Raw genomic sequence first — 27,751 nt, forward strand, 5'->3', positions numbered from 1 at the left:
CGGTCTGTGCAAGTATTTTATGAGGAGGACCCCCCAGGCAATTGAAGCAGTATCAAAAATACACTACTGGGACCCGATCAAGCTAAAAAGCTTCAGCACAGCCAAGAACACAGTAAGTAAAGCAAGCAAACAGCCCTCAGAATGGGAGAAGATATTTGCAGGTTATGTCTCGGACAAAGGTTTAATCACCAGAATCCACAGAGAACTCAAACGTATAAGCAAGAAAAGAACAAGTGATCCCATTGCAGGCTGGGCAAGGGACTTGAAGAGAAACTTCTCTGAAGAAGACAGGTGCACGGCCTATAGACATATGAAAAAATGCTCATCATCCTTAATCAGAGAAATGCAAATCAAAACTATTTTGAGATATCATCTAACTCCAGTAAGATTAGCCCGTATCACAAAATCCCAAGACCAGAGATGTTGGTGTAGATGTGGAGAAAAAGGAACACTTTTACGCTGCTGGTGGGAATGCAAATTAATACGTTCCTTTTAGAAAGATGTTTGGAGAACACTTAGAGATCTAAAAATAGACCTGCAATTCGATCCTACAATTCTTCTACTGAGTATATACCTAGAAGACCACAAATCACATTATAACAAAGATATTTGTACCAGAATGTTTATTGCAGCCCAATTCATAATTGCTAAGTCATGGAAGAAGCCCTTCGACCCACAAATGGATTAATAAATTGTGGTATATGTACACCATGGAATTTTATGCAGTCTTAGAAAAAGATGGAGACTTTACCTCTTTCATGTTTACATGGATGGAGCTGGAACATACTCTTCTTAGCAAAATATCTCAAGAATGGAAGAAAAAGTATCCAATGTACTCAGCCCTAACATGGAACTAATTTATAGCTTTCATATGAAAGTTATAACCCAATTATAACCTAAGAATATGGGGAAAGGGGAAAGGGAGGGGAGGGAGGCGGGAGGATTGGTGGAGAGAGGGTACTTGGTGGGACCACACCTACGGTATATCTTACAAGGGTACATGTGAAACTTAGTAAATGTAGAATATAAATGTCTTAACACAATAACTAAGAAAATGCCAGGAATGCTACATTAACCAGTGTGATGAAAATATGTCAAATGGTATATAAAACTAGTGTATGGTACCCCATGATTGCATTAATGTACACAGCTATGATTTAATAATACGTAAATTTTAAAAAAAAAAACACTTTTATTTCATGCGAGTTATGGTGACTTTGAAAACCGATTTTTGGTTTTTTGTCTTGCTTTTCTTTTTGCTTTTGCCTGAAATGCAGCTATAGTAATAGTATAAAATGTAAAGTGCTATAGGCTTAAACTTTCCTATTGTCTGTGTGAGTTGTGATTAATTAGCAATTACAACTAGGTAGGACTACAGTGAGGATAAAGACAATCAGCTGGTAATACCAGGACCCCAACCTCTTCACACAGCAGCCTTTTTCCAGACTTGATCATTCCCTCTGCTGAAGATGCTTATGTAAATGACCAAAAATAGAAACCAAAATGTTTAAACTTCATCTTAAGTTTACTTTCCTTTACTCAGACCTTGTGCATCGTCTACTGTTTATTTATATATGTATTTAAAATTTTAAAGGGAACCGCTAACTTGAAATTTTTTAATATACAATGAGCTATAAAAATGTGTAAATAAGTTAATCAAGAGTTGCCATTCAATTAGGAAAGATTGAAAAATGTTTCCACCAAGAAAAACTTTATCTCTAAACTTCTGTATCATTTATGTATTCAGAAAATATTTATTGAAAAAATATGTGTCAAGCAATAGTGAGTCTAGACACAGGGGTCCTCAAACTATGACCCACGGGCCACATGAGCCAGTGTGATTGTATTTGTTCCTGTTTTGTTTTTTTACTTCAAAATAAGATATATGCAGTGTGCATAGGAATTTGTTCATAGTTGTTTTTTTAAACTATAGTCCAGCCCTCCAATGGTCTGAGGGACAGTGAACTGGCCCCCTGTTTAAAAAGTTTGAGGACACCTGGGAGAGTATAGCAGTGTTCTGGATATTCGTTGATGCTAAACAAAATCTCAAATTTCACTGGCTTCAAAAATAATGACCATACTAGCAAATTGTGGTACATGTATACCATGGAATATTATGCAGCCTTAAAGAAAGATGGAGACTTTACCTCTTTCATGTTTACATGGATGGAGCTGGAACATATTCTTCTTAGCAAAGTATCTCAGGAATGGAAGAAAAAGTATCCAATGTACTCAGCTCTACTATGAAGCTAAATTATAGCTTTCACATGAAGGCTATAACCCAACTATAGCACAAGACTATGGGGAAAGGGCCAAGGAAGGGGAAGGGAGGGGGGAGGTTATGGTGGAGGGAGGGTAATGGGTGGGGCCACACCTATGGTGCATCTTAGAATGGGCACAGGTGAAACTTACTAAATGCAGATTACAAATGCCTACATACAGTAACAAAGAAAATGCCATGAAGGCTACGTTGAACAGTTTGATGAGAATACTTCAGATTGTATATGAAACCAGCACATTGTACCCCTTGATTGCACTAATGTACATAGCTATAATTTAACAATAAAAATAAATTAATTAATTAAAAAATGACCATTTTATTATTATGCCTCATAGTTTTTGGTTTTGACTGCCTAGACTTACCTATGTAATTGTCTCTCCCAGGTCTGTGATACAGTTGTGGTCAGACAATAAGTGGGCCTCTAGTCACTACAAAGTCTTCATCACTTGTTTGACAATTAATGCTTCCTGTTGCCTAGGACCTCAGCGAGGTTAATGAAACATGGCCGCTTTGTGTAGGCTGGGTTCCTCACAGCTTGGTAACCGAGTCCCAAGACTGAGAGTCTCTAGAGGACCAGGAAGAAGCTTTTTATGCCTTTTATGATTTACCCTTGGAAACCACATAGCATTGCTTCTGCCAGTAGTAATGGTCCATCCAAGATTGAAAGAAGAGAAGCATAACCCCCTCACCTCTCAGTGGGAACAGTATCAATGCCACATTCTAAAAAGACAATGTGAAATGAGAGATCTTGTCCAGGCCATCTTAGAAAATTCAATCTGCCATGACAAATTAACAAAAATACCAGATCTCCAACCTCATACATACTAGGTCTAACAATTAAGTTTGTAAATTCTTCCTAGAAAAAGTGCTACATACCTCTGTTGGGCAGCTAGCTAGACGCAAGCAGGGCAGATGACAGGTATGTTTAGACTATTCTGGACTGGTTTGGGTCAGGCTGACCTGGGCTATTATGACAATGAGACTGATTAAGATCTTGCAAGTGGGTTATTATCAAGGCCTTGCAGGTGGGTTGTTTTAAGAACAGAGTTAATTAAGACTCTGGGAGACTTCCAAGAAGCAGCTGATACTCCTCCGGTTTATATAAAACCCAAAACTATGCTCTCTGCAGAGCTGGCAGTCACTAGGACAGAGCCTGGCTTTGTATGTAGATTGTTAATAAATTTACTTCTTCTTGCTAAAACTTTACTTGCTCTCTGCAATTATTTGGGTAACTACCTTGAGCCACTGTGCCACTTTGACACCTCATTGCTAACTATCACTAAAGTCACCTTCAAAGTACTCCCCTTGGGGAGCAGTGCGCCAACACTAGCCCCTAGTCTACCCTTCAAAGCAATTTTGAAACTTTTTCTGGAATTAAAACTGTCATAGAATAGGTCTAAAAATTAAGTTTGCAAACTCATCCTAGAAAGAATGGCTTTGAGGGTGGACTAGGCACTGGCATTAATGCACAGCTTCCCCAGGAGAATACTTTGAACAAGACCATATTAATATTCAGCAATGAGTTATGTAGCACTTTTTCTAGGACAAGTTCACAAACTTAATTGTCCAACCTTGTATGCTCAGGGACTGGAGAAGCCTGACAATAACCAAATCAAGAGACAAATGGGAAATATCAGATGATAACTTCTGTGAAAAATAATTAGGGAAAGGAAAGGGTATAGATGGTATTGGGCACACCATCTAGTTTCTGGAGTAGCCACAGAAGGCTTCTCTGAGCAGAGATTCTGGAAGAACTAATCAATTGAGCCGTGCAGATAATGGGGCAGATTGAGCCATGCAGATAATGGGGCAAGAACACTCTAGAGCAGTGGTTCTCAAACTTCCTAATGCCGTGGCCCTTGAATACAGTTCCTGTGGGTCGCGACAGTTCCTGTGGGTCTGCTCTAGAGAGTGGTTCATGTAATCAGGAAATGACCAGGAAGCCAGTGTAGTTAGAGCAGTGGCAAGAAGACAAGGAGGTTGCTGGGGTCCAGATTTGCAGGGCCCTTAGCCATGGTAAGAACCATAGACTGTTCTGAGTGAGACAAAAAGTCACTGAATAGTTTTTAGTTGGAAATAGCAAAATTAATTCATGGAGGTTTTTTGTTTGTTTTTTTGTTTTGCACTTTTGACTAGGGCCGGGCTTGAACATGCCACCCCTGGTATATGAGGCTGGTGCCCTACTCCTTGAGTCACAGGCACCACCCAAAATTAGTTCATGTTTTAACAGGATCTCCGGCACTGTATGGAAAATAAAAGCACAGCAGTCAGACATAGGGTAGAAGTGGGAGACCGGTTTAGAGAATCTTGAAATAACCCAAATGTGATATGATGGTACATTAAACAAGATATTAGCAATGGAAGGGATGAGAAGTGGTCCAGTTCCGATATTAAAAATATTTAATTTCATTTTTTTAGCATCAGATACTAAGCCATGTTTATGGATTTAAATATTAAAACCTGAGCTTAAATAATAGATGTTAAAGGATAAAAATTCATCAATTATTATTGGGCTGCATATCAAAAGCAGGGTTTTAGGGGGGTTGTTGTTTGTCTGTTTGTTTTTTGAGACAGTCTCACCATGTCACCCTTGGTAGAGTGCCATGGCATAACAGCTTACAGCAACCTCCAACTCTTGGGCTTAAGCAATTCTCTTGCCTCAGCCTTCCAAGTAGCTGGGACTACAGGCATGCGTCACAATGCCCAACTATTTTTCTGTTGCAGTTGTCGTTGTTTAGCTGGCCCAGGTCGGGTTCAAACCTGCAAGTCTGGCTGTATGTGGCCGGCGCCCTACCCACTGAGCTACAGGCACTGCCAAAAGCAGGTTTTTTTAATATAGCATTATGAGTTGTCTTTAAAACACTTTGGAAAACATTTCCTTCAACAGCTTTAATACTTTTCCCTTCTATGACATAGTCTAGACCACATAACAAAAGTGAAATGCAAATTTAAAAAATTATGACTTAGCTAAAAAACCACTTGAATGAAATATCCAGGCAATTGAGGAGATGTTTTAGGGGTTCATACAACCAGGTAATTCCTGCAAATTTTCACATCCCTTTACATATGCAGATAACAGTAGCAGCTGAGGTAAGAACTCACCAGCAAGAAAAATGTCACCCCTGTGAGGTAAGTGGTTTCTTGGAGGACAAGAAAGTAAATCACTCTGCAAGCCACTAGGTGCCCTAAAGGAGGTCATTCCCTCCCATACATCAGATCGCTCCCTTCCCAGGGAGTTTTACACTCATGCCGCGGCTCATTGACCACACAGCCAGGATGGTTAGGCAGCTCTTAATAGATTATGGGTTATTTCCTTATTATGTTTGCTAAATGGTGGTGCATCTAATCATCTTTATCATGTCGGGAAATTTCATGAGGTCTCTCTGGCCCAGCCAAATCCCAAAACAGGATTCCCCCATCTATTCCCTTATGCCATGACTGAGAGTTAGCTGAACCAATTAGAGAGTGCATAATAAGCCAATTAGTTGTTCCTTGCTTTTCTTAATGAGTGTAAAATGTATGCCTGCTCAAATTATAGCTCATTTGATAAGATTCTTTGCTGTGCCACTACTACTACAACTTGGCTATTTCATTTCTTTCGGTATTAATGTCATCCATCACTATATCTGATCATCTCCTATGAGCTTCCATAGGAATTAAGCTTGTCCTTACAAGATAATCATTCACCCTCCAAATCCAACATCACAACCAGCTACCTGAATTGCAGCAATATGGCCCCTTAGCAAAGCCAAACCACATCCTGAAGATGAAGCACTTCTCTGAGGAATCAGCTGGCACTTTGGATATAATAGCTTTGTATTCCATATTTCCAGAATTTATACCATTATCTTGCTGTCACTAGGAGTTAATCAGTACTTTTTGTCAGGCTTTTTTTTTTTTGTCATGATCCATCCACCAAGGTCAAGCATGAAAAATGAGCCAAATTCATCCAAGAACCAAAATACTGGCCATGGATTATGGAGGAAAAAAAAGAAATTCTTGGGTTATTATAAGAAAGCCAGCTCTAGTATCAAAAGGGAGAACAACCACAAAAAAAAAAAAAAAGAGTCAGAAAATTTTGTAACTTTGTCAACATTTATTTTCACCAAACAGCTCATTAAATCACTATAAAAGTCAATGCATATGGTCGGATATGACAATTTAAATTCTAGAAAGAGTTATAAGTCAAGTTAAACTCATAATACATAATGTAGTCTGGGTGTCTCACCCATGAATTATAACATTTTTATTACATCTCATCTGCAAATTACCAACTTGTTCCCTGACCTGCCAATCTCTTGATTAAATGGAGTACTGTTAGCATTGTGAAAATATATTGTGGTAAAGGATAACTCCATCATTTTTCTCAGTTATTTCTATATCTTTATTTAAAGCTTTATCACCAGGGCAGCTGGTCTAAACTGAATTGTTGATTTAGCAAAGTGATAGCAGAAGTGAGGAAGTAGGAAAAAAAATGGGCGAAAAGGCCAGTGTTCCATAACATTAGCTTCACTGTGTCTCATCACGTCTTTCTCCAATATTTGTGTATTTTCAGTACTTTCAGTGCCCAGTTTGATCACTTAGTTCCTTCTTGTTCAAGTTATTCTTGCTTTACAGGTTTTATTCCCAAGGGCCTAACTGAAGGGTATTTTATTGTGTCTTATACTGATAATGGGGCAGTAACTTGTACCCATCAAGTTTCCCCATAAAATGGTTTAATGTCTTGAATCAGTGCCAATAGGTCAGTTAAGGAAGGGAATCAAGTAGACATAATTTCATATTGATCAGAGAGACACACTGCATTAGGTCCTTACAAAGAACTTACTTAAAAATTAGCTTCTTTTAGGAGCTTAGTTTCTAAAACTAAAGGACATATATTTCAAAATATGTAGAAAGAAGTACCCACATATTGATCAATTTTAATAATTTTCCTTTTATTTTTGTTTTTATTAAATCATAACTGTGTACATTAATGCAATTATGGGGTACAATGTGCTGGTTTTACATACAATTTTAAATACTTTCATCGAACTGGTTAACATAGCCTTCACTGCATTTATTTTTGTTTTGATTCATATGTTTAATTTACTGTTTTCTAGTTCCAAAGTAATACATAATCATTATAGAAAATTTGGAAGATAGAAAGTCCCAAAAAGAGAAAATAATCAACAATTTCAACACCCAGAGACATGGAATGGAAACATTTTATATCTTTCATAAGTAATTCTGATTTGTGTTTTTACACATAGTAAAAGGAAAAAATTACTTCATTACTAGCAGAATTTTTCTCAAAGAGAAAATACTCTTTGTTTAAGGGACACACATAAGTGGACATGTTTGATGATAAACATGAAGCCTGCAAGGTTTGATTACTCAGTCTCAGAAATAGACAGGAAGCATAATCTAGACAGACAGGAAGAGTAAGGAAAGAAAGTGCACCTCCAGCATGGCATATTAGAAGCCTAGCATCGAAGTGGGAGAGCAAAACCTGTCTGACACTTAGAACAGGAATGTCTATTAGGGCTTTTCTTTGTAATTCTTATGGGTACATAATAGTTGTATATCTTTGTACAATTTGTGTGAAGTTTTCATACAGGTATACAATATGAATTAATCCAATCACTTTAGATTTTATATCTTATGTGTTGACCTGGATGGAGTTAAAACACATTATTCTTAGTAAATTATCACAAGAATGGAAAAGCAAATATCCAGTGTACTTAATACTAATATGAAGCCAGTAGCAAATCTAATACACACCCACACAAGAGGAAAACTCAATTCAATTCAAGTCGGAGGGAGGGGAAGAAGGGAAGGGGAAAAAGGAGGCGTATTGGTATGTTCCCACTTACTGGGCACAGTGTAAGGGTATGTGGCACACCTCTTGGGTGTGAGACACAACTACAACAGGGACCGTACCTAACAAATGCAAACATTGTAACTTAATTGTTTGTACCCTCATATTAATCTGAAAAAAATCACTTTAGGCATTTATTATTTCATGATCCACTAAATTAGTTATCTTAAAAGTATACCCTAATTGTTGATTATAATCACTTTGCTGTGCTCGCAAATATTGTTCATTTTCTCTGAACTATATTTTTGCACCCATTAACCATTCCCCACTTTATTACCCTCCTACCGGCTACTTTTCCCAACCTCTGGTAACCACCATTCTACTTCTGGCTATGAATTCCTATTTTGGCTTCATTCTTGATTTACAGTCTGCATTTGCCTTCTTTAATGATGTCGCTTTTCCTGAATGATGTTATTCTTCAGAACTTGCTCTTATCCAATGTATTTTCTCTCCAAATTCTCATCAATTTAGGATTCTGTGTGTTATGGACTTTATTGAAGAGTTGGGAATTGGGTTGACCTGGAAGGTCAGAGAGTTGTGGTCATTGTTTCTATTAAAAACCTATTAGAATAACTAGGGGAGAAGAGTAAGATGAGTGAATAGAAACCTCCAGTGGTCATCTCTCTGCATGAACACAAAATTCAATTAATTATCCATGTAAGCAAGCACCTTCAGAAGAGCCAAAAACAAGTCAGGCAATCATGCTACCTGTATTTAACATTGTATCAAGGAGAGAGGCACTGAAGAGGGCAGAAGAAAGTCTTGCATTGCCTATGCCACCCCTCTCCCATCCCCCATCAGGGCCATCAGCACACCCAGTGGAGAGAGAATCTCCACGTTGGGGAGAGGGAGAGTGACATGACTGTGGGACTTTGTCTTCGAACTTGGAGCCTCCTTGGCATAGCAGAACACAGTACAGGGCAGAATTCTGCCAGTACCCATGGAGGGAGCATTTAGATCAGCCTGGCCAGAGGGAAATCCTCCACCCTGAAACCATCAATGGTTAACAAAAAGCAGCTTGGGGCCTGGACTAAATGCGAACGGCAATTGGGCCACAAAGGCTACAGTCCATGGACAATTCCTTTGTCTATGCTAGTTTGGAGCCAGTAGACTTGCAGTGCCAAGCTAGTGCCTGTGTCACCCCTCCCTCAACTCCAAGCAGTGTGACACAGGGAGAGTCTTCTTCCACTTGGAGAAAAGAAAGAGAAAATTCAGAGGACTTCAGTTTTCAACTTGGGTACCAGCTCAGCCACAGTAAAATAAAGCACCTAGCTCCTAAGCCCTAGCTCCTGGATGGCATTTCTGGACAGCTTCCTTCCCATTTCCCAGGCCATAAAAAAACATGCTGCCCTGAAGGGAAGGACCCAGTCCTGGCAGAATTCATTGCCTGCTGACTAAAGAGACCTCAGGCTTTGAATAAACATCAGAGGTAGCCAGGCAATGGTCACCATAGGCTTTAGGTGAAACCAGACTGGCTTCAGGTGTGAACTGTGGGATTTCAGGTGTGACCTGGTGCTGGTAGATATGAGGACATGCCCACTTCACTCCTTGCCCAATTCCAGCAGCCCAGCACAGAGAATGAGGGACAAAAGTGAGAGACCTTGTGTGATAATCCAGAGAATTCTCTTCTATCTTACCCAAATCCACCAGGCATCATACCACAAGGAATCTGCAAGAGTTGCAGCATTACAAGGCTTAGGACACTCCTAGTGCTGATATGGTTGTAGTGACCAAGGACTTAGATCAGATTTCTCAATTTCCCATGAATATCTGGGGTGCCTTTTTAGGAAAGACAGATACAAATAAATCTGGACTGGGAAAATTAAAATAAATATTAAATTCTTCAATGCCCAGTCATTGGTGAATGTCCACAAGCATCAGGAACATCCAGGAAAACATCTCACCAAATAAACTAAATAAGGTACTAGTGACCAATTCTGCCATGATGGAGATACATGATCTTTCAGACAAGGCATTCAAAATAGCTGTCTTAAAGAAGCTCAATGAACTTCAAGAAAACAAAGAGAAAGAACTCAGAAATCAATCAGAGAAATTTAACAAAGAGACTGAAATTTTTTTAAAAAATCAAGCAGAAATTCTGGAGCTGAAAAATTCAATTGACAAACTAAGAAATGCATCAGAGTCTCTCAACATAAGAACTGACAAAGCAGAGAATTAGATCAAAGATACGATATTTAAAAATATACAGTCAGAAGATGAATAAAGCATACAAGATATAGAAGATAGTCTCAAAAGGTAAATCTGTTAGCCTTAAAGAAAAGGTAAAGAAAGGGCTTAGGATAGAAAGTTTATTCAAAGAAATAACAATGGAGGATTTTCCAAATCTGGACAAAGATATTGATATTCAGATACAAGAAAGTCATAGAAGTCCAAGCAGATTTAAAGGAAGCAAGAAAAAAGAAAAAAATTCATATAAAAGAGCTCTAATATGTCTGGCAGCAGACTTCCGAGTGGAAACTTTATAGGTCAGGAGAGAGTGGCATGATATATTCAAAGTCCTGAAGGAAAATCTTAACTCCATAATATATCCTACAAAAATATCCTTCAAATATGAAAGAGAAATGCTTTCCCAGACAAACAAAAGTTGAGGGATTTTGTTTATATTAGACCTTTCAGAAATACTGAAAGGTGGGGAGGAGACAAGATTGCTGACTGAAGCCAGCTTTCCACAGAGGCTCCCGTCCAGTAGGAGAGTTAAAGGACAAAAATTCAGCAAGTAACCTGGTGGATTTGATCTGCACTAAGAGAGAACTTTGAAGAACGCACGTCAACCCCGCTGAGGTGAGCTGCGACCACAAGGATACAAACAAAAGGTACAAAATCAATCACCAAGCGGACGGGAGTCCCCTCCCCCATCAAAACGGATCAGAGTGCCCCACAAACAACCAGGCAGAGTTCAAAGGTCCTCCCACTACACTCCACGGGAGAGACCCTCTAAAACCTGGACCTACTTCCCCTACTAGGGTGAAACAGCGTCCTCCTGCCAGGCATAAAACTGTGTAAACTGTATATAGTCTCTACCTGGAATTCTGAGCTCCCAGCGCTCCCCTGCTCTCACACTGAGGGCTGAAGGCCAGTCCCGGTCAGTGGAGAGGGGACCGCACCTGAGTGGCAGTTCCCTGAGGCACAGTGCAACAGTCGTCTTCTGGTGACAATACGGCCAGGCATAAAACTGTATAAAGCTGTGTGTGTTCTCTGCCCGCTACCCCAGGCTCCCAGCACTACCCGCACCCCCTTCTGCTCTCGCTCCAAGATCCGGAGGCCTGTCCCCCAGGGGTCCAGACACTTGGGCGATTGCTCGAGGGATATAGACAATGCTGGGCTGCAGACAGTCGGTGCAGACTCTGGGGTACAGGAGGGGAGAGAGAACATTTGGCCGGAAGGAAGCTACACCGGAGCAGCAGTTGCTGATCCATAAAACAGCAGCCCTCTTTTGTGAGCAATACGGCTCACTACCGAATATTCTGAAGCCACACCCCCTGTCTCCCTGGGCAAAGAGAGACTCTGAGTTTGCCTGAAGTAACTCCAACTTGCAAACCGGGGAAACTCCAAGGGCAGGGCTGACCCAGAGGTCCGCTTTACTAAACGCAAGATGCACCTGGCCCTCAGGGGATCATCAGCCTATAGACAATACAAGAGCAAAGACAAGCTGATTTGGAACTCAATTCAGCTTCTCTTCTGCAAGGGTACTGCAGAGTTGTTCTGTTCTGTTCTGTCAGTAACATTAATCAGGGGCAAGACTGGACCTGAGTGAAAACCCCCCAACCTTCATCAAGCGCCCAAGGTTGTCAGGCCTCACCTCCTCCTGCCAGAGAGAGGCAGAGCATACGGCCTGGCAGACTTCCTTGTGATTCAGGCAGGTACAAACTCCTGGAGTACCGATGCACTACAGGCAACTGGGTCAGCCAACTGCAGGGCTATCAGTGACTGGGTGTGACAGTGGTACAAGGTGGGAAAGGAGGCAGCAACCTTCCCAGACTGATCTATTGGCTTGGTGGCTCCTTCTGACTCCACGCAGCACTGGAGCAAGCCACACCAGAGTAGTCACCAGACCCCTATGATCCAGTTCCCAGAGACCTCTTAAACTCTCTCACCCGAGACAGGTGCAGACTGACACAATTGATTTGGACTTTTTGAACTGAACCAATCGCCTGAGGACAAATCAGGTGATGCCCTGGGTGCACGGTGGTAGGAAGGTTTGATTTTTCATTTCCAATTGTTTGCCGGTCGGGGGGGTGGTGACTTAATTGCTGATATTTCTCCACAGCTGAGACTTCAATCCAGAGTATCTGTTTCACTAGGGTGGAACAGAAACCAGCTAAAACAAGACAGAACCACTTAGTCCCACCACACCAGACAGAGCTCCAGTTTCTCAGGCCACAACACTGTACAGGCCCTCGACAAAGCCCCAGGGGAAAAAAATCAAATGTAGTAAAACAACCATGGGGTGGAATCAGCAGAAAAACTCTGGTAACACGAATAACCAGAATAGATCAACCCCCCCAAGGAAAAATATGGCAGATGCAATTGAAGATCCCATTCATAAACAACTGGCTGAGATGTCAGAAATTGAATTCAGAATTTGGATTGCAGACAAGATTAACAAAGTGGAATTAGGAATTCGAGGAGAAATTCAAAAGTTGTCTTAGGAATTTAACGAATTTAAAGACATAACCACCAAAGACTTAGACACACTGAAGCAAGAATTTGCACCCCTCAAAGATATGGAAAATACAGTAGAATCCCTCGGCAACAGAATGGAGCAAGCAGAAGAAAGGATTTCTGACATCAAAGATAAAGCCTTTGAACACTCCCAAACTCTCAAAGAGGATGAGAAATGGAGAGCAAAAATGGATCTTTCTCTCAGAGAGCTCTGGGATAATGCAAAAAAGGCAAATATCCGAATCATTGGAGTTCCAGAAACAGATGAAGTGGCCTCGCTGGGCACAGAGGCACTTCTGCATGAAATTATGAAAGAGAATTTTCCAGACATGCCTAGAAATTCTGAAATTCAGATAGCAGACAGCTTCAGAACCCCAGAACGACTCACCCCAATAAGGCATCTTCCAGGCATATCATAATTAACTTCACTAAAGTTAATATGAAGGAGAAAATCCTCAAAGCTGCCAGGAGAAAGAAAACCATTACCTTCAAAGGGAAGAATATTAGAATGACTGCAGGTCTCTCTGCTGAAACTTCTCAAGACAGAATAGGGTGGTCACCAACTTTTAATATTCTAAAGCAAAATAACTTTCAACCCCGGATCTTATATCCAGCTAAACTGAGTTTCATTTATGATGGAGAAATTAAATAGTTTAATGACATTCATATGTTGAAGAAATTTGCCATAAACAAACCAGCTTTTCAGAATATTCTCAAACCTATCCTCCATAATGACCAACCCAATCATATACCACAAAAGTAAACTCACTCAGAAACTTCGGATCAAACTCCAATTTCCACACTGGTGAAAGGATTGAAAATGCCCACTGGACTTTTGAAAAACTCGATACCCAAAACTTCACCAGATGTATCAATATTCTCCATTAGTGTGAATGGCTTAAACTGTCCTCTAAAGAGGCATAGGTTAACTGACTGGGTACAAAAACTCAGGCCAGATATTTGTTGCATACAAGAGTCACATCTTAACTTGAAAGACAAATACAGACTCAGGGTGAAAGGATGGTCGTCCATATTTCAGGCAAATGGTAATCAGAAAAATGCAGGTGTTACAATTTTATTTGCAGATACAATAGGCTTTAAACCAACAAAAGTAAGGAAGGATAAGAATGGTCACTTCATATTTGTTAAGGGTAATACTCACTATGATGAGATCTCAATTATTAATATCTATGCACCCAACCAGAATGCACCTCAATTTATAAGAGAAACTCTAACAGACATGAGCAACTTGATTTCCTCCAGCTCCATAATCGTCAGAGATTTCAACACTCCTTTGTCAGTGTTGGATCGATTATCAAACATGAAGCTGAGCAAAGAAATCTTAGATTTAAACCTAACCATCCAACATTTGGATTTAGCAGACATCTACAGAACATTTCATCCCAACAAAACTGAATACACATACTTCTCATCAGCCCATGGAACTTACTCCAAAATCGATCACATCTTAGGTCACAAGTCTAACCTCAGTAAATTTAAAGGAAAAGAAATTATTCCTTGCATCCTATCAGACCACCAAGGAATAAAACTTGAGCTGAGTAAAAACAGGAATCTGCATACTCATACAAAAACAGGGAAGTTAAATAACCTTATCCTGAATGATAGCTGGGTCAGAGATGAGATTAAGAAAGAAATTGCCAACTTTTTGGAACAAAACAACAATGAAGACATGAACTATCAGAATCTCTGGGACACCACAAAGGCAGTTCTAAGAGGGAAATTTATAGCACTGCAAGCCTTCCTCAAGAGAACGGAAAGAGAGGAAGTTAACAACTTAATGGGACATCTAAAGCAACTGGAAAAGAAAGAACATTCCAACCCCAATGAAAGAAAAGAAGAAGAAAAGAAATAACCAAAATTAGAGCAGAACTAAATGAAATTGAAAACAAAAGAATAATACAACAGATCAATAAATCAAAAAGCTGGTTTTTCAAAAAGGTCAATAAAATAGATAAACCTATGGCCAACCTAATCAGGAAAAAATGAGTAAAATCTCTAATCTCATCAATCAGAAACAACAAAGACGAAATAACAACAGACTCCTCAGAAATCAAAAAAATTCTTAATGAATGTTACAAGAAACTGTATTCTCGGAAATATGAAAATCTGAAGGAAATTGACCAATACTTGGAAGCACGTCACCTTCCAAGACTTAGCCAGAATCAAGTGGAAATGTTGAACAGGCCCATATCAAGTTCGGAAATAGCATCAACCATACAAAACCTCCCTAAAAAGAAAAGCCCGGGACCAGATGGTTTCACGTCAGAATTCTACCAAACTTTTAAAGAGGTATTAGTACCTATATTACTCAACCTGTTCCAAAAGGTAAAAAAAGAAGGAAGACTACCTAACACGTTCTATGAAGCAAACATCACCCTGATCCCCAAACCAGGAAAAGACCCAACAAGAAAAGCAAATTATAGACCAATATCACTAATGAATATAGATGCAAAAATATTCAACAAGATCCTAACAAACAGAATCCAGCAACACATCAAACAAATTATACATCATGACCAACTCGGTTTTATCCCAGGGTCTCAAGGCTGGTTCAATATACGTAAATCTATAAATGTAATCCAGCACATAAACATATTAAAAAACAAAGACCATATGATTCTCTCAGTCAATGCAGAAAAAGCTTTTGACAATATCCAGCATCCCTTCATTATCAGAACACTTAAGAAAATTGGTATAGAAAGGACATTTCTTAAACTGATAGAGACCATCTACAGCAAACCTACAGCCAATATATTATTGAATGGCGTTAAATTGGAATCATTGCCACTCAGATCAGAAACCAGACAAGGCTGCCCATTGTCTCCCTTGCTTTTTAACATTGTAATGGAAGTTTTAGCCACTGCAATTAGGGAAGAAAAGGTGACCAAGGGTATTCATATAGGGTCAGAAGAGATCAAACTTTTGCTCTTCGCAGATGATATTAAAGTATATCTGGAAAACACTAGGGACTCTACTACAAAACTCTTAGAAGTGATCACGGAATAGAGCAGCATCTCAGGTTAAAAAATCAACATTCATAAATCGGTATCCTTTATATATACCAACAATAGTCAAGCTGAAAAAACAGTTAAGGACTCTATCCCACTCACAGTAGTGTCAAAGAAGATGAAATATTTGGGAATTTATCTAACAAAGGACGTGAAAGATCTCTATAAAGAGAACTATGAAACTCTAAGAAAAGAAATAGCTGAAAATATTAACAAACGGAAAAACATACCATGCTTATGGCTAGGAAGAATCAACATTGTTAAAATGTCTATACTACCCAAAGCAATATATAATTTCAATGCAATCCCTATTAAAGCTCCACTGTCATACTTTAAAGATCTTGAAAAAACAATACTTCATTTTATATGGAATCAGAAAAAAACTTGAATAGCCAAGACATTACTCAGAAATAAAAACAAAGCAGGAGGAATTACGCTACCAGACCTCAGACTATACTACAAATCGATAGTGATCAAAACAGCACGCTATTGGCGCAAAAACAGAGAAGTAGATGTCTGGAACAGAATAGAGAACCAAGAGATGAATCCAGCTACTTACCGTTATTTAATTTTTGACAAGCCAATTAAAAACATTGAGTGGGGAAAAGATTCCCTATTTAACAAATGGTGCTGGGTGAACTGGCTGGCAACCTGTAGAAGACTGAAACTGGACCCACACCTTTCACCATTAGCTAATATAGACTCTCACTGGATTAAAGATTTAAACTTAAGACATGAAACTATAAGAATACTAGAAGAAAATGCAGGGAAAACTCTTGAAGAAATCGGTCTGGGCGAGTATTTTATGAGGAGGACCCCCCAGGCAATTGAAGCAGCTTCAAAAATACATGACTGGGACTTGATCAAACTAAAAAGCTTCTGCACAGCCAAGAACACAGTAAGTAAAGCAAGCAAACAGCCCTCAGAATGGGAGAAGATATTTGCAGGTTATGTCTCCAACAAAGGTTTAATAAGCAGAATCCACAGAGAACTCAAACGCATTAGCAAGAATAGAACAAGGGATCCCATCACAGGCTGGGCAAAGGATTTGAAGAGAAACTTCAGCACATCATAACAAAGATATTTGTACCAGAAATCATATTCTTCTTAGTAAAGTATCTCAAGAATGGAAGAAAAAATACCCAATGTACTCAGCCCTACTATGAAACTAATTTAGGGTTTTCACATGAAAGCTATAAGCCAGTTACAACCTAAGAATAGGGGGAAGAGGGAAAGGGAGGGGAGGGAGGGGGAGGTGGGTAGAGGGAAGGGTATTGGTGGGATTACACCAGTGGTGCATCTTACAAGGGTATATGTGAAACTTGGTAAACGGTCTGTGAAGCTAGTGAATGAAGCCCCATGATTATATCAATGTACACAGCTACGATTTAATAAAAAATAAATAAATAAATACTGAAAGGAGCTCTTCAATGATACATACCCTATATTAATGTAAAAGTTTAAAATGTATTATATTAGATCAGTTTTATCTCATTAGAGCAATAAAATACTGGTTATATTTTTACTACACTGTAAAGAATACAGAGAAGGTTGCTACAATAATCCAAGTTCAAGGTGATGAGAGATATGACTGAATGGGGTCAGCCGTGCCATCTTTGTGTGTGAAAATGACTATATTTATTAGGCACCAGAGCAAGTACACAAAGGAATAGGAATTTAAGCAAATTTCTATTTTATTGTCTAAAATTCCAAGGAATTAAGATGAATGAGCCGGGCAGCACCTGTGACTCAAAGGAGTAGGGCGCCAGCCCCATATGCCAGAGGTGGTGGGTTCAAACTCTGCCCTGGCCAAAAACTACAACAAAAAAAAAAGAAAGAAAGATGAATGAGCCACAGGGTGTAGGATGGAGTGGAGAGAAGAGAGAAATAGTGGGAGTTGTATGGAATAAACAGCTTTAGAAAAAATGCAAGAAAAACCTTGTGTATTGGTTTCCTATCTCTTCTGTAACAAATAGTCACAAATGTAGCGGCTGAAACAATACAAATTTATTATTTCTTGGTTCTGGAAATCTGATGTCCAAAACAGCCCTCTTGGCTAAAATCAAGGTGCAGGTAGAACGGTGTTCCCTCTGAATGCTCCAGAGAAGAACTATTGTCTTCCACCTTCTAGAAGTTACTCACATTCCTTGGCTATGGCTCCTTCATCTTCAAGACATCCAGGTAGCATTTCCTAATTTCTTTCTTTTTTGTTTTTGGTTTTTGTTTTTTGTTTTTGGCCAGGGACAGGTTTGAAACCACCACCTGCAGTACACGGGGCTGGTGCCCTACTTCTTTGAGCTACAGGCGCCACCTGCATTTCCTAATTTTGTTCCAACTGTTACTCTTCTCCTTCTTCTAAGGACCCTGTGATTACTCTGAGCCCACATAGATTATCCAGGATAATCTTCCCATTCAATATCTTTAATTTAATCACTCTACAAAATACATTTTGCAATGAGTCAACATATTCTGGTTTAAATTGTCCTCTAAAGAGGCACAGGTTGGCTGACTGGATACAAAAATTCAAGCCAGATATCTGCTGAATACAAGAATCTCACCTTACATTAAAAGACAAATATACACTCAAGGTGAAGGGATGCTCATCTATACTCCAGGCAAGTGGAAAGCACAAAAAAGGAGGCATTGCAATCCTATTCGCAGACACAATAGGCTTTAAACCAACTGAAATAAGGAAGGATAAGAATGAACACTTCATATTTGTTAAAGGTAATACTCAATATGATGAGATTTCAGTTATGAATATTTATGCACCCCACCAGAACACACCTCAATTTATAAGAGAAACTCTAACAGACATGAACAACTTGATTTCCTCCAGTTCCATAGTAGTCGGAGATTTTAACATCCCTTCAGCAGTGCAGGATACATCCTCCAAAAAGAAGCTAAGCAAAGAAACTTTAGATTTAAACTTAACCATTTAACATCTGGACTTAACAGACATCTACAGAACATTTCATCCCAACAAAACTGAATACACATTCTTCTCATCAGCCCACGGAACATACTCCAAAATTGACCATATCCTAGGCCACAAATCTAAACTCAGCAAATTTAAAAAAGTAGAAATTATTCCTTGCATCTTCTCAGACCATCATGGAATAAAAGTTGAACTCAATAACAACAGGAACCTGCATACCCATACAAAAGCATGGAAGCTAAACAACCTTATGCTGAAAGAAAGATGGGTTATAGACGAGATTAAGATGGAAATCACCAAATTTTTGGAAAAAAACAACAATCAAGACATGAATTACCAGAACTTCTGGGATACCACAAAGGCAGTCCTAAGAGGGAAATTTATAGCACTGCAAGCCTTCCTCAAGAAAACGGAAAGAGAGGAAGTTAATAACTTAATGGGACATCTCAAGCAACTGGAGAAGGAAGAACACTCTAACCCCAAACCCAGCAGAAGAAAAGAAATAGCCAAAATCAGAGCAGAATTAAATGAAATTGAAAACAAAAGAATTATACAACAGATCAATAAATCCAAAAGTTGCTTTTTTGAAAAGATCAATAAAATAGATAAACCTTTGGCTAATCTAACCAGGACAAAAAGAGCACAATCCCTAATTTGATCAATCAGAAATGGTAACGATGAAATAACAACAGACCCCTCAGAAATTCAAAAAAATCCATAACGAATACTACAAGAAACTCTACTCTCAGAAATATGAAAATCTGAAAGAAATCAACCAATACCTGGAAGTATGCCACTACCAAGACTTAGCCAGAACAAAGTGGAAATTTTGAACAGGCCTATATCAAGTTCTGAAATAGCACCAACTATACAAAATCTCCCTAAAAAGAAAAGCCCAGGACCAGATGTCTTTAAGTCAGAATTTTACCAAACCTCTAAAGAAGAACTAGTACCTATATTAGTAAATTTCTTCTAAAATATAGAAAAAGAAGAAATACTACCCAACACATTCTACAAAGCAAACATCACCTGGATCCCCAAACCACGGAAAGACCCAACAAGAAAAGAAAATTATAGACCAAAATCACTAATGAATATTGATGCTAAAATACTCAATAAGATCTTAACAAACAGAATCCGACAACACATCAAAAAAATTATACACCATGACCAACTGGGATTTATCCCAGGGTCTCAAGGCTGGTTCAATATACGTAAATGTAATTCAGCACATAAACAAACTAAAAAATAAAGACCATATGATTCTCTCAATTGACACAGAAAAAGCTTTTGATAATATCCAGCATCCCTTCATGATCAGAACACTTAAGAAAAGTGCTATAGACGGGGCATTTCTTAAACTAATAGATGCCATCTACATTAAACCCACAGCCAATATCATATTGAATGGAGTTAAATTGAAATCATTTCCACTTAGATCAGGAACCAGGCAAGGTTGCCCATTGTCACCATTGCTTTTTAACATTGAAATGGAAGTTTTAGCCATTACAATTAGGGAAGAAACAGCGATCAAGGGTATTCAAGGGTCAGAAGAGATCGAACTTTCACTCTTCACAGACGATATGATCGTATATCTGGAAAACACTAGGGATTCTACTACAAAACTTTTAGAAGTGATCAATGAATACAGCAATGTCTCAGGCTACAAAATTGATAAACATAAATCTGTAGCCTTTATATATACCAACAATACCCAAGCCAAAAAAACAGTCAAGGACTCTATTCCTTTCACAGTAGTACCAAAGAAGAAGAAATATATGGGAGTATACCTAACAAAGGACATGAAAGATCTCTACAAAGAGAACTATGAAACTTTACGAAAAAATAGCTGGAGCAGGCAGAGCAAGATGGCAGCCGAGTAACAGCTTCCTTGCATCTGGGCACCGTGAGTCTGGGGAGATAGGACTCCAGGCATCTCTGGCTGGTGGGATCTGCCGATCATCACCCCTGAGAGGATACAGGGAGTCTGCAAGAGACTTCTGGACCCCAAGAGGAGGACTAAAACAGTGGAAACCCGACAAGAGGTCGGCGTGTGTTCAACCCATCTAAACCCGAACGCAACTGTAAGTTCAGTAGCAGCGAGACTGCAAACCAGAAAGGCCTTGCTTGTGATCTGTTTTGGTGTCTTTGGACTTGGCACTCAGCTGAACTGCCTTGGGGAGAGCCTGAGCGGGAGTGCAGAGAACTTTGGTCTTTGTCTAGGGCCCCAGTCTGAGCCGCTGAGCTAGACGGAGCTAATACTGTTTGGCTCTGGGTCACAGGCAGCCATTGTGAGCGATCTGCCCCGGCAAGCTCCACCCTCAGGGTCGCAGAGCTAGAATTGGGTGGGAGCTGGTAACCCAGCGACGGGGTGTGAGCCGCCTGAAAGCCCTAACCCTCGGGGGCAGAGGGAGACCAGTTTTGGCACACAGGGTAAGTGAATAGACACTTCAGCACTGATTCCAGCAACAAGCACTTCCCTGGGAAAGCTTCTGCTCAGCAATTGAACAAGTTCAAAGTGCCTTTTAAGTGGGCTGAAGAGAGATTTAGGGTGTCTACCTGCTGGGGTTTGAGAAACTAGCAGCCTCCAGTCATATCAGAACTGTGATTAACATCTCATACCCCAGAAGACAACGTGTTGCCCAGACAATATTCAATAACATATACATACTGCTTTGTTTCTGGTTGTGTTTTTTCTTTTTTTTTTTTTTTTTGGTTTGGTTGTTTTTTTGTTTATTTTGATGTTGTTGATTGTTGTTTTGTTTTTTAAGTTCAACCTTTTCCATACAGATCCTTTTTCTTTCTCACTTTTTCTAGTTTAATTATAATTTCCCATTGCTGCCTATTTCAATAATTAGAACTTCATTTTTGTTAGTGTTTCTACCGCTATTATTTGGTTTTTCCAGCCAATTTTATCCTGTAAAGTTTTCTGTTTGCTTGTTTTGGTTTGATTTATAGCATTTCTGTCTTTCCTCTCTACTTGGTGGAGGTGGGGTACTGTGTCTGATCAGGTTAGCAAAGAGCTGCTGACCTGTAGGGAACCACCCAACTGGGCACCCCCAGAAGGTGTTTTTTTTTCTTAAGGTTGTATCAAAGTACCCTACTGTACACCTATATTGCTCTGTCTCCCTCTTTCTGTGCCTCTCTTCTTTTTGTCAATATTCCTTTTACCCACCCCCTCTCCTTTCTCTATTTTTCTTTTTTTTTTCTTATCACTCGGTCCTCCTTTCTTTCATCCCTATTTCGCTCTTCAACCTTCTCACCCTCCTGGTCCTGAAACCCTTAGTCCACAGGCACGAGAACTTAAAGAGCAAGAGGAAGTGAAAGGAAAATTAGGGCAAGGAAACAGATAAAAGAAATCACTCATGAGGAAGAATCAGAAGAAAACTCCAGGCAACATGAAGAACCAGTCCAGAACAACCCCGCCAAGGGACCATGAGGTAGCTACTGCAGAGGATTCCAACTATCAGAAATGTTAGGAATGAAAGAAAGGGAATTTAGAATACACATGTTGAAAACAATGAAAGAAATGATGGACACAATGAAGGAAACTGCTAATAAAGTGCAAATTAACCAAAAGGAAATTCAAAAACAGAATCAAATAAGAGATGAACGATATGAAGAACATAAAAAGGATATAGCAGAGCTGAAGGAAATGAAACAGTCAATCAGGGAACTTAAAGATGCAATGGAAAGTATCAGCAACAGGGTAGACCATGCAGAAGAAAGAATTTCAGAGGTAGAAGACAAAGTTTTTGAGATAACTCAGATAGTAAAAGAGGCAGAAAAGAAGAGAGAGAAAGCAGAACGTTCACTGTCAGAATTATGGGACTTTATGAAGCGTTCCAACATACGAATTATAGTAATTCCAGAAGGGGAAGAAGAATGCCCCAGAGTAATGGAAGACATACTAGAGAATATTATAAAAGAAAATTTCCCAAATATCACCAAAGATTCTGACACACTGCTTTCAGAGGGCTATCAGACCCCAGGTCGCCTCAACTCTAACCGAGTTTCTCCAAGACACATTGTGATGAACCTGTCCAAAGTCAAGACAAAAGAAAAGATTCTGCAAGCTGCCAGGAGTAAGCGCCAGTTGACCTACAGGGGCAAATCCATCAGAGTGACCGCAGACTTCTCTAATGAAACTTTCCAAGCAAGAAGACAATGGTCATCTACCTTTAATCTACTTAAACAGAACAATTTCCAGCCCAGAATTCTGTACCCTGCTAAGTTAATCTTCAAAATTGATGGAGAAATCAAATCATTTACAGATATAAAAACATTGACGAAATTCGCCACAACAAGACCAGCTCTACAGGAAATACTTCAACCTGTTCTGCACACTCACCACCACAATGGATCAGCAGCAAAGTAAGAACTCAGAAATTAAAGGACAGAACCTAACCTCCACACTGATGCAAACGATAAAACTAAGCAATGGACTCTCACAAAATAAGACGAATAGAATACTACCACACTTATCAATTATCTCCATAAATGTTAATGGCTTGAATTCCCCACTGAAGAGACATAGATTGGTTGACTGGATTAAAAAACACAAGCCATCCATTTGCTGTCTGCAAGAAACACACCTGGCTTCAAAAGACAAATTAAAGCTCCGAGTCAAGGGTTGGAAGACAATTTTTCAGACAAACGGAATTCAGAAGAAAAGAGGAGTTGCAATCTTATTTTCAGATACATGTGGATTTAAAGCAACTAAAGTCAAAAAAGACAAAGATGGTCACTTTATATTGGTCAAGGGAAAAATACAACAAGAAGACATTTCAATTCTAAATATCTATGCACCCAATTTAAATGCTCCCAGATTCTTGAAACAGACCTTACTCAGTCTGAGCAATATGATATCTGATAATACCATCATAACAGGGGACCTTAACACTGCTCTTACAGAGCTGGACAGATCCTCTAAACAGAAATTAAACAAGGATATAAGAGATTTAAATGAGACCCTAGAACAACTGTGCTTGATAGACGCATATAGAACACTCCATCCCAAAGATAAAGAATATACATTCTTCTCATCACCCCATGGAACATTCTCCAAAATTGATCATATCCTGGGACACAAAACAAATATCAACAGAATCAAAAGAATTGAAATTTTACCTTGTATCTTCTCAGACCATAAGGCACTAAAGGTGGAACTCAACTCTAACAAAAATGCTCGACCCCACCCAAAGGCATGGAAATTAAACAATCTTCTGTTGAATAACAGATGGGTGAAGGAAGAAATAAAACAGGAAATCATTAACTTCCTTGAGCATAACAACAATGAAGACACAAGCTACCAAAACCTGTGGGATACTGCAAAAGCAGTTTTGAGAGGAAAATTCATCACTTTAGATGCCTACATTCGAAAAACAGAAAGAGAGAACATCAACAATCTCACAAGAGATCTTATGGAATTGGAAAAAGAAGAACAATCTAAGCCTAAACTCAGTAGAAGAAAAGAAATATCCAAAATCAAATCAGAGATCAATGAAATTGAAAACAAAAGAATCATTCAGAAAATTAATGAAACAAGGAGTTGGTTTTTTGAAAAAATAAATAAAATATATAAAACATTGGCCAGACTAACGAGGAATAGAAAAGTAAAATCTCTACTAACCTCAATCAGAAATGATAAAGGGGAAATAACAACTGATCCCACAGAGATACAAGAGATCATCTCTTAATACTACCAGAAACTCTATGCCCAGAAGTTTGACAATGTGAAAGAAATGGATCAATATTTGGAATCACACCCTCACCCTAGACTCAGCCAGGAAGAAATAGAGCTCCTGAACAGACGAATTTCCAGCACTGAGATCAAAGAAACAATAAAAAATCTACCAACCAAAAAATACCCTGGTCCACATGGCTTCACTCCATAATTCTATCAAACCTTCAAGGAAGAGCTTATTCCTGTACTGAAGAAATTATTCCAAAAAATTCAGGAAGAAGGAATCTTCCCCAACACATTCTATGAAGCAAACATCACCCTGATACCAAAACCAGGAAAAGACCCAAACAAAAAGGAGAATTTCAGACCAATCTCACTCATGAATACAGATGGAAAAATTCTCAACAAAATCCTAGCCAATAGATTACAGCTTATCATCAAAAAAGTCATTCATCATGATCAAGTAGGCTTCATCCCAGAGATGCAAGGCTGGTTTAACATACGCAAGTCTATAAACGTTATCCACCATATTAACAGAGGCAAAAATAAAGATCACATGATCCTCTCAATAGATGCAGAAAAAGCATTTGATAAAATCCAGCATCCTTTTCTAATTAGAACACTGAAGAGTATAGGCATAGGTGGCACATTTCTAAAACTGATTGAAGCTATCTATGACAAACCCACAGCCAATATTTTACTGAATGGAGCAAAACTGAAAGCTTTTCCTCTTAGAACTGGAACCAGACAAGGTTGTCCTCTGTCACCTTTACTATTCAACGTACTGCTGGAAGTTCTAGCCAATACAATTAGGCAAGACAAGGAAATAAAGGGAATCCAAATGGGAGCAGAGGAGGTCAAACTCTCCCTCTTTGCTGATGACATGATCTTATACTTAGAGAACCCCAAAGACTCAACCACAAGACTCCTAGAAGTCATCAAAAAATACAGTAATGTTTCAGGATATAAAATCAATGTCCACAATCAGTAGCCTTTGTATACACCAATAACAGTCAAGAAGAGAAGCTAATTAAGGACACAACTCCCTTCACCATAGTTTCAAAGAAAATGAAATACCTAGGAGTATACCTAACGAAGGAGGTGAAGGACCTCTATAAAGAAAACTATGAAATCCTCAGAAAGGAAACAGCAGAGGATATTAACAAATGGAAGAACATACCATGCTCATGGATGGGAAGAATCAACATTGTTAAAATGTCTATACTTCCCAAAGCAATCTACCTATTCAATGCCATTCCTATCAAAATACCAACATCGTACTTTCAAGATTTGGAAAAAATGATTCTGCATTTTGTATGGAACTGGAAAAAAACCGGTATAGCTAAGGCAGTTCTTAGTAACAAAAATAAAGCTGGGGGCATCAGCATACCAGATTTTAGTCTGTACTACAAAGCCATAGTGCTCAAGACAGCACGGTACTGGCACAAAAACAGAGACATAGACACTTGGAATCGAATTGAAAACCAAGAAATGAAACTAACATTTTACAACCACCTAATCTTTGATAAACCAAACAAGAACATACCTTGGGGGAAAGACTCCCTATTCAATAAATGGTGTTGGGAGAACTGGATGTCTACATGTAAAAGACTGAAACTGGACCCACACCTTTCCCCACTCACAAAAATTGATTCAAGATGGATAAAGGACTTAAATTTAAGGCATGAAACAATAAAAATCCTCCAAGAAAGCATAGGAAAAACACTAGAAGATATTGGCCTGGGGAAAGACTTCATGAAGAAGACTGCCATGGCAATTGCAACAACAACAAAAATAAACAAATGGGACTTCATTAAACTGAAAAGCTTCTGTACAGCTAAGGACACAATAACCAAAGCAAAGAATCAACCTACACAATGGGAAAGGATATTTGCATATTTTCAATCAGACAAAAGCTTGATAACTAGGATCTATAGAGAACTCAAATTAATCCACATGAAAAAAGCCAACAATCCCTTATATCAATGGGCAAGAGACATGAATAGAACTTTCTCTAAAGATGACAGACGAATGGCTAACAAACACATGAAAAAATGTTCATCATCTCTATATATTAGAGAAATGCAAATCAAAACAACCCTGAGATATCATCTAACCCCAGTGAGAATGGCCCACATCACAAAATCTCAAAACTGCAGATGCTGGCATGGATGTGGAGAGAAGGGAACACTTTTACACTGCTGGTGGGACTGCAAACTAGTACAACCTCTCTGGAAGGAAGTATGGAGAAACCTCAAAGCACTCAACCTAGACCTCCCATTTGATCCTGCAATCCCATTACTGGGCATCTACCCAGAAGGAAAGAAATCCTTTTATCATAAGGACACTTGTACTAGACTGTTTATTGCAGCTTAATTTACCATTGCCAAAATGTGGAAACAGCCTAAATGCCCACCAACCTAGGAATGGATTAACAAGCTGTGGTATATGTATACCATGGAATACTATTCAGCCATTAAAAAAAATGGAGACTTTACATCCTTTGTATTAACCTGGATGGACGTGGAAGACATTATTCTTAGTAAAGCATCACAAGAATGGAGAAGCATGAATCCTATGTACTCATTTTGATATGAGGACAATTAATGACAATTATGGTTGGGGGGGAACAGAAAGAGGGAAGGAGGGAGGGGGTGGGGCCTTGGTTTGTGTCACACTTTATGGGGGCAAGACATGATTGCAAGAGGGACTTTACCTAACAATTGCAATCAGTGTAACCTGGCTTATTGTCCCCTCAATGAATCCCCAACAATAAAATAAAATAAAATGAAGCAGTCAAAAAAAAAAAAAAAAGAGGGACTTTACCTAACAATTGCAATCAGTGTAACCTGGCTTATTGTACCCTCAATGAATCCCCAACAATAAAAATAAAAAAGAAAGAAAAACATAACTGAACATGTTAACAAATGGAAAAACATACCATGCTCATGGCTGGAAAGAATCAACATTATTAAAATGTCTATATTACCCAAAGCAATATATAATTTTAATGCAATTTCTATTAAAGCTCTGTTGTCATATTTTAAAGATCTTGAAAAAATAGGGCGGTGCCTGTGGCTCAAGGAGTAGGGTGCCCGTCCCATATACCAGAGGTGTCGGTTTCAAACCCAGCCCCAGCCAAAAAGCACAAAAAAAAAGATTTTGAAAAAATAGTTCATTTTATATGGAATCAGAAAAAACCTCGAATAGCCAAGACATTACTCAGAAATAAAAACAAAGCAGGAGGAATCATGCTACCAGACCTGAGACTGTACTA

Source organism: Nycticebus coucang, chromosome 1 (assembly GCF_027406575.1).
Source record: "Nycticebus coucang isolate mNycCou1 chromosome 1, mNycCou1.pri, whole genome shotgun sequence".
In the NCBI taxonomy this organism is placed as follows: Eukaryota; Metazoa; Chordata; class Mammalia; order Primates; family Lorisidae; genus Nycticebus; species Nycticebus coucang.